General features: G+C 39.7%; 1 non-coding gene across 1 annotated transcript; it reads right to left on the reverse strand.

The window, feature by feature from the left end:
- Positions 1-6,914: 6,914 nt before the first annotated feature.
- LOC112699630 (small nucleolar RNA R71) lies at positions 6,915-7,021 on the reverse strand. Its single transcript, XR_003152573.1, has one exon. It is a non-coding gene; the product is annotated as a small nucleolar RNA R71 (small nucleolar RNA).
- Between the last annotated feature and the right edge of the window lie 3,134 nt (positions 7,022-10,155).

The raw sequence follows: 10,155 nt of genomic DNA on the forward strand, positions 1-10,155 counted from the left end.
GCTCTTGAAAGAATAATGAACAAAGAGAAAATTATTGATAATCTAAAAAATCATAGAATTGATTCTTGAAGCAAGAAAAAGCAGTGAAAAAAAAGGGAGAAAGAAAAAGAAAAAGCAAGCAAAAAGCCAATAACCCTTTAAATTAAAAGGCAAGGGTGAAATGGATCCAAGACTTTGAGTATCAATGGATAGGAGGGTCAAGGAAATAAAATCTTGGGCTAAGCGGCTAAATCAAGTTGTCCCTAACCATGTACTTGTGGCATGAAGGTCCAAGTGACAAGCTTGAGACTGAGTGGTTAAAGTCGTGATCCAAAGCATAAAGAGTGTGCTTAAGAACTCTGGACACCTCTAACTGGGGACTCTAGCAAAGCTGAGTCACAATCTGAAAAGGTTCACTCAGTTATGTGTCTGTGGCATTTATGTATCCGGTGGTAATATTGGAAAACAAGATGCTTAGGGTCACAGCCAAGACTCATAAGTAGCTGTGTTCAAGAATCAACATACTTAACTAGGAGGATCAATGACACTACTTGAATTTTGAGTTCTTATGGATGCCAATCATTCTGAACTTTAAGGGATAAATTGAGATGCCAAAACTATTCAGAAGAAAAAAAGTTCTAAGCCCCTCTCATCTAATTTGAATTTGAGCTTCATTAAAGACTCTGAGATGTTATTGTACCATAGCCTTCTTCTTTTTATCATATTTTATTTGTCTAGTTGCTTGGGGACAAGCAATAGTTTAAGTTTGGTATTGTGGTGAGCGGATAAATTATACGCTTTTTGGTAGTATTTTCACATAGTTTTTAGCATGTTTTACTCACTTTTTATTATATTTTTATTAGTTTTTATGCAAAAATCACATTTCTGGACTTTACTATGAGTTTGTGTGTTTTTCTGTGATTTCAGGTATTTTTTGGCTGAAATTGAGGGACCTGAGCAAAAATCTGATTAGAGGCTGAGAAAGGACTGAAGATGCTGTTTGATTCTGACCTCCCTGCACTCAAAGTGGATTTTCTGGAGCTAAAAAGCCCAATTGGCGTGCACTCAATTGTGTTGGAAAGTAGACATCTTCGGCTTTCTAGCAATATATAATAGTTCATACTTTTCCCGTAATTTGATGGCCCAAATTGGCATCAAAATGCCACTAAAGACCCATTTTTTGGCGTAAAACACCAGAACTGGTACCAAAGCTGGAGTTATACGCCCAAACTGGAACCAAAACTGGCGTCTAGACTCCAAGAACATCTTGTGCACGTGAAAGCTAGGAAGCTCAGCCCAAACACACAGCAATGGGCCTCGGAAGTGGATTTCTGCACTATCTGCACCTAGTTACTCATTCTCTGTAAACCTAGGTTACTAGTTCAGTATAAAAACTACTTTTAGAAATTTACTTTGTACCGGATGACATTTTTGACAAACCTTAGTGTCTCTGACAGCATGAGTCTCTAAACCCCATGGTTGGGGATGAGGAGCTCTGTTGTGCCTCGATGACTTAATGCAATTACTATATTTCTATTCAATCCGTTGTTCTGTTCTAAGATATTCAATCTACTCACCATGGCGAATGTTGATGATCGTAACACTCATATCGATTCCCAAATTATGAACAGCGTGCCTGACAACACTTTGTTCTATCTGGCACAACGTAGTATGGGCACAGCTGAGTGTTATCTCTGGATTCTTGACTCATATTTGTTTACCTCTCTGACAACAAGTATTCGATTCCATGAGACCAGAACTTGTGTAGAGGCTAGAACTAATTGGTGGCATCCTGGTCGGGAAGTCTAACCTTGTGTGGTATTTCGAGTAGGATCTGGAGGGATGACTGTGACGGCTTCAACTCGCGACTGTTGGCGCAGTGACGTGTGCAGAATGATCAATGGATCTTATTCCAACACAGTGGACGCAGATTGATTAGCTGCGGGAACCGTAGCAGATATGTTTTCACTGAGAGGACGGCGGTAGCCTGACACGTATCCACCACATAAAGCTTGCCATAGAAGAGCCAGGCGTGTTTTGAGAAGAAGCAGTAGGAAAGTAGAAACTCAGAGGGTAGAGCATCTCCGAAACCTCAACCTGCTCTCTGTTACTGCATAACAAGTATTATTTATTTCATGTTCTTTTACTTTTTACAAATAAAACTAAGAATTATTATTGATATCCTGACTAAGAATTACAAGATAACCATAGCTTGCTTCAAACAGACAATCTCTGTGGGATCGACCCTTACTCACGTAAGGTATTACTTGGACGACCCAGTGCACTTGCTGGTTAGTGGCACCGGAGTTGTGAGAAGTGTAAATCACAATTCTGTGCACCACTAATTCTCCTGTCTTCGACTCTAATCCCTTCTTAGGAAAGGATTAGGACGCAAGCGATAGGATTAGTTTGAGAGTACTTGACTTTCCCTTACTGTATAAGGGATAACTAAGTAGGATAACAACCCTTTTATATTACACTTAAGAGGTTCAACGGATAGAACTTCTATTTAATCTTCTTGTAAGGATTTTATTTAATTACTATTTCTCATCATTTATTTCTCTGTTTCTCAAATAAAAATCTCTTGAAAATCTTGATTAAAATAGCTCTTTTGCACTCGTTGGGAGACGACCTGGGATTCATACTCCAGTATTTCAATTCTAATTTTGTGACAACCCCTTCTAAATTGGTACGCGGAATCAATATTGGTTAAGAGCTATACTTGCAACGTTGTTTCTCTATAAACTCTTGATCGGTGATTTTTTCGTACGTCAATTTTTGGCGCCATTGCCGGGGAATTGCAAACGTGTTCCTTATTATTGGTTATTGTAAATATTTGCTTTTTGATTGTTTGCTAGTTTAGAAATTAGTTGCTTATTTTTACTTGTTTTTGTTTTTATTTTCTTTAGCTACTATGAACTCTCACCCCTTTGGCTTTGAGTTTGGTTCAAACTATGTTGCAAGAAATAGAAGCTACAATGGGAATATGCATCTAGGTAGGAACAATCAAAGATGGAAGGAGGCACAAGGATTTAATCACCCTCTTGGCAACAACCTCCACCAACATACTATGATCAAGAGCCCTTTCCAAGAGGCATACCAAGATAATGGCTACGGTGAACACCCTTTTGATTATCAATAACCACCACCATATGCTTATGGACCCCCTCTTCAACATAGCCCTTAACCCTACTCACAAGCCCCTTTTCACCATTCACCTTCATATGACCCTAACCCTTATCCACCATACCAACCACCATATGAACATACATAGAACCACCACCTCAATATACACCATCTCCATATCCTTATCAAGAAGAACCACCTCCGTGTTATGAGCCCTTTCTTCCAACAAATGAACCCTCCTATCCACCCCAAACCTCCATGGAGAATACACTTACCTCTCTCATTGGTCTCACCTCTAAACTCTAAAATCTTATATCCCGCATGGACCAGCCCTCTACCTCCAATATTCAACCCTCAAGCTTCACTGCACCGCCACGTTACGTGCAAGAATACCCAAATCCATCAATGCAAGAGCAACATGATCCCAATGATGCTATTGACATAGAATCAGAGAGAAGGGATCGTCTTAAGGATGCAATGGATCGGTTACACACGGCCTTATTTCCAGAGAAGCAAGAGAAGGCCTAAAATGTGGTGGTAGGAGAGACCCTTGAAGATGAAGGAGTAGTTGAAGGGAGTTGTCATAGAAAGGAGATCATCAAGGAGGAGTACGATTTTATGCTAAAACAACTGGAGGAAACCGTAATTATTGAAGAGGAAGAAGTGGTTGAAGACTTAGGAGATGCTGAACCTCCATGGGAAAGTCAAGTTATAGAGCCTCCTTCAAAGATGTTTGAAATTGATGTCTAGGAGGGTGTACAACCTCCAAAGCATAGCCTGGTTGAAGACTTTAAAGAGGTTGATCAAGAGATTGATGCCAGGGCATCTAGGCCAGTTTCACTGACCTTTTCTATACTGTTTTAGGGTAGTTTCATGCATTTTCTTAGTGAAAAAGGCAAGTTTTGGATGAAAATACACTTACACCTTGATTCAAGCAACTATTGTGAATTTCACATGATTTCATGAGGATTTTTGCTAGAATTGAATGATAAATTGATGATGCATAATCTCATGACTTTGGCTAGAACTTTGATGCACTTTATTTGCTTGATTTCAGGACAAAGGATGCAAGGAAGAACCACGTTAGTACTCACATTAATCTTGTTAACGTGACCACTAGCGTGGAATGGTAAAGTGATCACCATTAACGCCTGCGAAGCCATCATAAGCCCACGTTAATTGCCACGTTAACTAGGTTAACGTGGTAGTTAACGTGGAGACAAAAGAAAGCTCCAACGTTAGTGGTAAACGTGAACACCACTAACGTTCCAAGATTTGGCAATAAGCCACGTTAAGAGTCACGTTAACTTAGTTAACGTGAACTCTAACGTGGAAGAGAGGAACAATGCCAACGTTAGTGACACTCACCTTTTTCACTAACGTTGGATCAAACTAGCATTGCCCACGTTAGTGGTCACGTTAAGACCACTAACGTGAAAGTTAACGTGGAGCTAAGATTGATGAGCCAACGTTAGCGACACTCACCTTTGTCACTAACGTTGGAGATGGCATTCACTACCACGTTAGTGGCCACGTTAACTTAGTTAACGTGAGCTCTAACGTGGAGAGTAGGGGCACTTGAAGCATTAGTGACAAAGGTAAGTGTCACTAACGCTGTCGAAGGTGAGGCATAACCACGTTAAGAGCCACGTTAGTTACACTAACGTGAACTCTAACATAGGGACAAAGGGCACAAGGCAACGTTATTGGGAAAGGTGAGTCCAATAACGGTTGCGAAGGTTTATAAGACAACGTTATTGGGAAAGGTGAGTCCCAATAATGCTTGCGAAGGTTTACAAGGCTACGTTAGTGGTCACGTTGGTGCCACTAACGTTGGAGTTAACGTGGGTTATATGGGGTTGGAACGTTAGTGAAAAATGTGATTGCCACTAACGTTCTCGAACCCACAATGTCACTTAACGTTAACTTCACTAACGCCCATGCCTAATTCATACTTCTCTGCAAGCTGAGCCCACTAAAAATTGTAACTGCTTCAACTCAAGATCTAAGGCCCACATCCAAGACTTGAAGAACTCACTAGAAGATCAAGAGAAGTAGTATATATTGGAGTAGTTTTGAACTATAGAGAAGTTGGGCAATTGGGAGAACTACCCTCTGTATATTTACTTTTCTGCTCTTTTAGCTAAGCATGTATTCTTTTCTGCCATTTTTTATTACTGTAGCTATGAACAACTAAACCCCTTTCATTGGTTTAGGGAGCTCTGTTGTAATTTGATGGATCAATTATAGTTTTCATTCTCTTCTTCTTTCTTCTCTTTTGATTTACTAGAAAGCTTTTGATCTTAATTCAATTGGTTAGTTGTCTTGGAAAAGAACTCTCCATAATTGGATCTCCTCTGAGCCTTGGAAAAGGGATGAGGAAATCATGCTAGAAATGCTTTCTCATGTTGGACCAAATTGGGATCTGGGCGGATATAGTAACATGTAATCCTCCCAACACTTTGATTTGGAAATACATGTGGTATAATCAGTGACCACACTTCATCTCTTCCCATGAGCAATTAAATCAAGGAATTGGGTAATTGTTCAAGCTTAGAAAGATTGGGTTGCCAAGGAATTGGAACCCAATCACTTAAGATTGCCAAGGAGAACAATAGATGCTTTGATTGAGGAAGAGATGAAAATGAATTTGATCCGGAGAATACAACATCTCCTGAGCCCAATAAATCCCCCATTTCTGATCTTACCCATTCTCTTTACTTTCTGCCATTTATTTTCATACTCATTTTCCCAAATCCCCATCTAAGATTCTGCACTTTATTTTCTGCTATTTACTTTCCCGCCATTTAATTTTCTACAATTCTCAAACTACATTCTGTTTAGCTCAACTAGCATACTCTTCCAACTAAAGTTGCTTGACTAATCAATCCCTGTGAGATTCGACCTCACTCTATTGTGAGTTTTTACTTGATGATAATTCGGTATACTTGCCGAAGGGAAATGCATTGAGAGACAAGTTTTCATGCATCAAGTTTATGGCGCCGTTGCCAGGCATTGATTTTGTATCAACAATGACTAAGTTGGAAGTTCACTAGATTGAGCATTTTTTTGCTTTGTTGTTTACTCTATTCAGTCATTTATCCTCATTTTGATTAGCTTCTTCCTCATCCCCTTTACCCTCTCTGTTTTTTCTTTCTTTCTTTGTTATTATCTACAATTCAGCTCACTAACCCACTAACTGTTTGATAATTTGCATCACTCACACTAACAATCACTCTAACAAGAATAATCTCTTCATTTCATCTCTTGCTGTGTGATTTGTTAGTTGTATGACAGGGAGAAGAGGGAAAGGAGTTGTTAGTGCTGAGGAAGAGGAAGAGTACTTTGAAACCAACATGGAAGAGAACTTGGAAAACAATCATGAAGGAGAAGCTCACAACCATGCTAGAGAAGGCCCTGCAAATCATGCTGGGTAAGAAAGGAGAGTTCTAGGCTCCTACATCAATCCAAATCCAGAAAACTGTGGAAGTAGCATCCAGAAGCCCACCATACATGCCAACAACTTTGAACTAAAACCCCAGCTCATCACCCTTTTTCAGAACAACTGCTTATTTGGAGGAAGTGCTCAACAAGACCCCAATCAACATCTAACCACCTTCCTGAGAATTTATGACACTGTGAAGTCTAATGGAGTCCACCCGGATGTTTATAGGCTACTTTTATTCCCTTTTCCACTCAGGGACAAGGCATCCAAGTGGCTTGAATCCTTCCCAAAGGAGAGCTTAACAAATTGGAAAGATGTGGTGAACAAATTTTTGTCAAGATTCTACTCTCCTCAAAGAACTAATAGGCTGAGAGCTGAGGTGTAAACTTTCAGGCAACAAGATGGTGAGACTTTCTATGAGGCATGAGAGAGGTTCAAGGACTTAACAAGAAGATGCCCACTAGATATGTTCAATGAATGGGTTCAACTTCACATTTTCTATGAAGGTCTTTCCTATGAGTCAAAGAAGGCTGTAGATCATTCATCAGGGGGCTCTCTAAACAAGAAGAAAACTATTAAAGAAGCCATAGATGTCATTCAAACAGTAGCTGAGAATGACTACTTCTATGCCTCTGAAAGAAGTAACACTCGAGGAGTAATGGAGCTGAACCACATGGATGCATTGCTAGCTCAAAATAAAATGATCACCAAGCAGCTAGCAGATCTCACCAAGAAGGTTGAGGAAAACCAAGTTGCAGCAGTCATCACTTCATCACCAGCTCAAGAAGGAGTGAATATAGGAGAAGAAGGTGACTGGGAACAAGCCAACTATGTTGGAAACTCACCTAGACAAATCCATGACCCATACTCCAAAACTTACAACTCTGGATGGAGAAATCACCCCAACTTTGGTTGGGGAAATTAACAAGACTAAGGTCAAGACCAAAGACGCCACAACCTCAATTCCAACAACAATGCAACTCACCAACATACCTCACAGAGATCCTATCAACACCCACCTAACCACCCTTCTCACCCACCTAACCCCAATCCACCATCACTAACGGATGATAGACTTTCAAAAATTGAGACTCTACTTGAAGATTTATGTAGAGAAGTCCAAGACAACAAGGTGTTTAAGGAAGAAGTACGAGCCAATATAAAAAACCAAGGAGAAAACATCAAGAGACTGGAGCCCCAAGTAGGGTATCTATCTCAACAAATTCCTAAACCCACTAATGGATTTCCCAGTGACACGGAGAAGAACCCAAGAGGAGAAACAAAGAAAGTAAGGTGGGAAGTGATGAGCGGATAATTTATACGCTTTTTGGCATTGTTTTTAGGTAGTTTTTAGTAAGTTCAAGCTACTTTTAGGGATGTTTTCATTAGTTTTTATGTTAAATTCACATTTCTGGACTTTACTATGATTTTGTGTGTTTTTCTATAATTTCAGGTAATTTCTGGCTGAAATTGAGGGACTTGAGCAAAACTCTGAAAAAGGCTGACAAAAGGACTGCTGATGCTGTTGGAATCTGACCTCCCTGCACTCGAAATGGATTTTCTGGAGCTACAGAACTTCAAATGGCACGCTCTCAACGGCGTTGGAAAGTAGACATCCAGAGCTTTTCGGCAATATATAATAGTCCATACTTTATTCGGAAATGGACGACGTAACTTGGCGTTGAACGCCAAGTACATGCTGCTGTCTGGAGTTAAATGCCAGAAACACGTCATGATCCGGAGTTGAACGCCCAAAACACGTCATAACTCGGCGTTCAACTCCAATAAACGCCTCAGCTCGTGGATAGATCAAGCTCAGCCCAAACATACACCAAGTAGGCCCCGGAAGTGGATTTATGCATCAATTACTTACTCATGTAAACCCTAGTAGCTAGTTTATTATAAATAGGACTTTTTACTAGTGTATTAGAGATCTCTGGACGCCTAGTCCTTAGACCAGGGGGGCTGGCCATTCGGCCATGCCTGAACCTTTCACTTATGTACTTTCAATGGTGGAGTTTCTGCACACCATAGATTAAGGGTGTGGAGCTCTGCTGTACCTCAAGTTTCAATACAATTACTATTACTTTCTATTCAATTCTCTTTTATTCTTATACCAAGATATACGTTGCACAACACTTTGATGAATGTGATGATCCGTGACACTCATCATCATTCTCACCTATGAACGCGTGTGACTGACAACCACTTCCGTTCTACCTTAGGCCGGGTGCATATCTCTTAGATTCCCCAACAGAATCTTCGCGGTATAAGCTAGATAGATGGCGGCATTCATGGGGATCCGGAAAGTCTAACCTTGTCTGTGGTATTCCGAGTAGGATCCCGGGAATCCGGAAAGTCTAACCTTGTCTGTGGTATTCCGAGTAGGATTCCGGTATTGAATGACTGTGACGAGCTTCAAACTCCTGAAGGCTGGGCGTGATGACAAACGCAAAAGAATCAAGGGATTCTACTCCAACCTGATTGAGAACTGACAGATGATTAGCCGTGCTGTGACAGAGCATTTGGACCATTTTCACTGAGAGGATGGGATGTAGCTATCAACAAGGGTGATGCCTCCAGACGATTAGCCGTGCAGTGACAGCGCATAGGACCATTTTCCCGAGAGGATTAAAAGTAGCCATTGATGATGGTGATGCCCTACATATAGCTTGCCATGGAAAGGAGTAAGAAGGATTGGATGAAAGCAATAAGAAAGTAGAGATTCAAAAGGATTCTTGCATCTCCACACGCCTATCTGAAATTCCCACTATTGATTTACATAAGTATTTCTATCCCTTTTTATTTTCTATTTATTATTAATTTTCGAAACCCATAACCATTTAATCTGCCTAACTGAGATTTACAAGGTGACCATAGCTTGCTTCATACCAACAATCTCTGTGGGATCGACCCTTACTCACGTAAGGTATTACTTGGATGACCCAGTACACTTGCTGGTTAAGTTGAACGGAGTTGTGTCCACACATAGCCAAGAGCCATAATAATGATTCCATACAATAACAAAGAGTACTACATTGATGTGATCACAATTTCATCCACCTAGTTTTTGGCGCCGTTGCCGGGAATTGTTCGAGTTTGGACAACTGACGGTTCATCTTGTTGCTCATATTAGGTAATTTTCTTTTCAAAAAAAACTTTTTCAAAATTTTTCTTTTCTTTTTCGTTTTTCCAAAAAATATTTTCGAAAAAAATCAATAAAAATCCAAAAAAATCATAAAATCATAAAAATAAAAAATATTTTGTGTTTCTTGTTTGAGTCTTGAGTCAATTTTTAAGTTTGGTGTCAATTGCATGCTTTTAAAATTTTTTCTTGCATTTTTCGAAAATTCCATGCATTCATAGTGTTCTTCATGATATTTAAGATGTTCTTGACAAGTCTTCTTGTTTGATCTTGATGTTTTCTTGTTTTGTGTTGTTTGTTGTTTTTCATGTGCATTTTTCGTTTGTTAGAGTCCATGCATTAAAGATTTCTACGTTTGGTGTCTTGCATGTTTTCTTTGCATCAAAAATTTTTCAAAAACATGTTCTTGATGTTCATCATAATCTTCAAAGTGTTCTTGGTGTTCATCTTGACATTCATA

The sequence above is a fragment of the Arachis hypogaea genome, chromosome 6 (genome assembly GCF_003086295.3).
Source record: "Arachis hypogaea cultivar Tifrunner chromosome 6, arahy.Tifrunner.gnm2.J5K5, whole genome shotgun sequence".
Classification (NCBI taxonomy): Eukaryota; Viridiplantae; Streptophyta; class Magnoliopsida; order Fabales; family Fabaceae; genus Arachis; species Arachis hypogaea.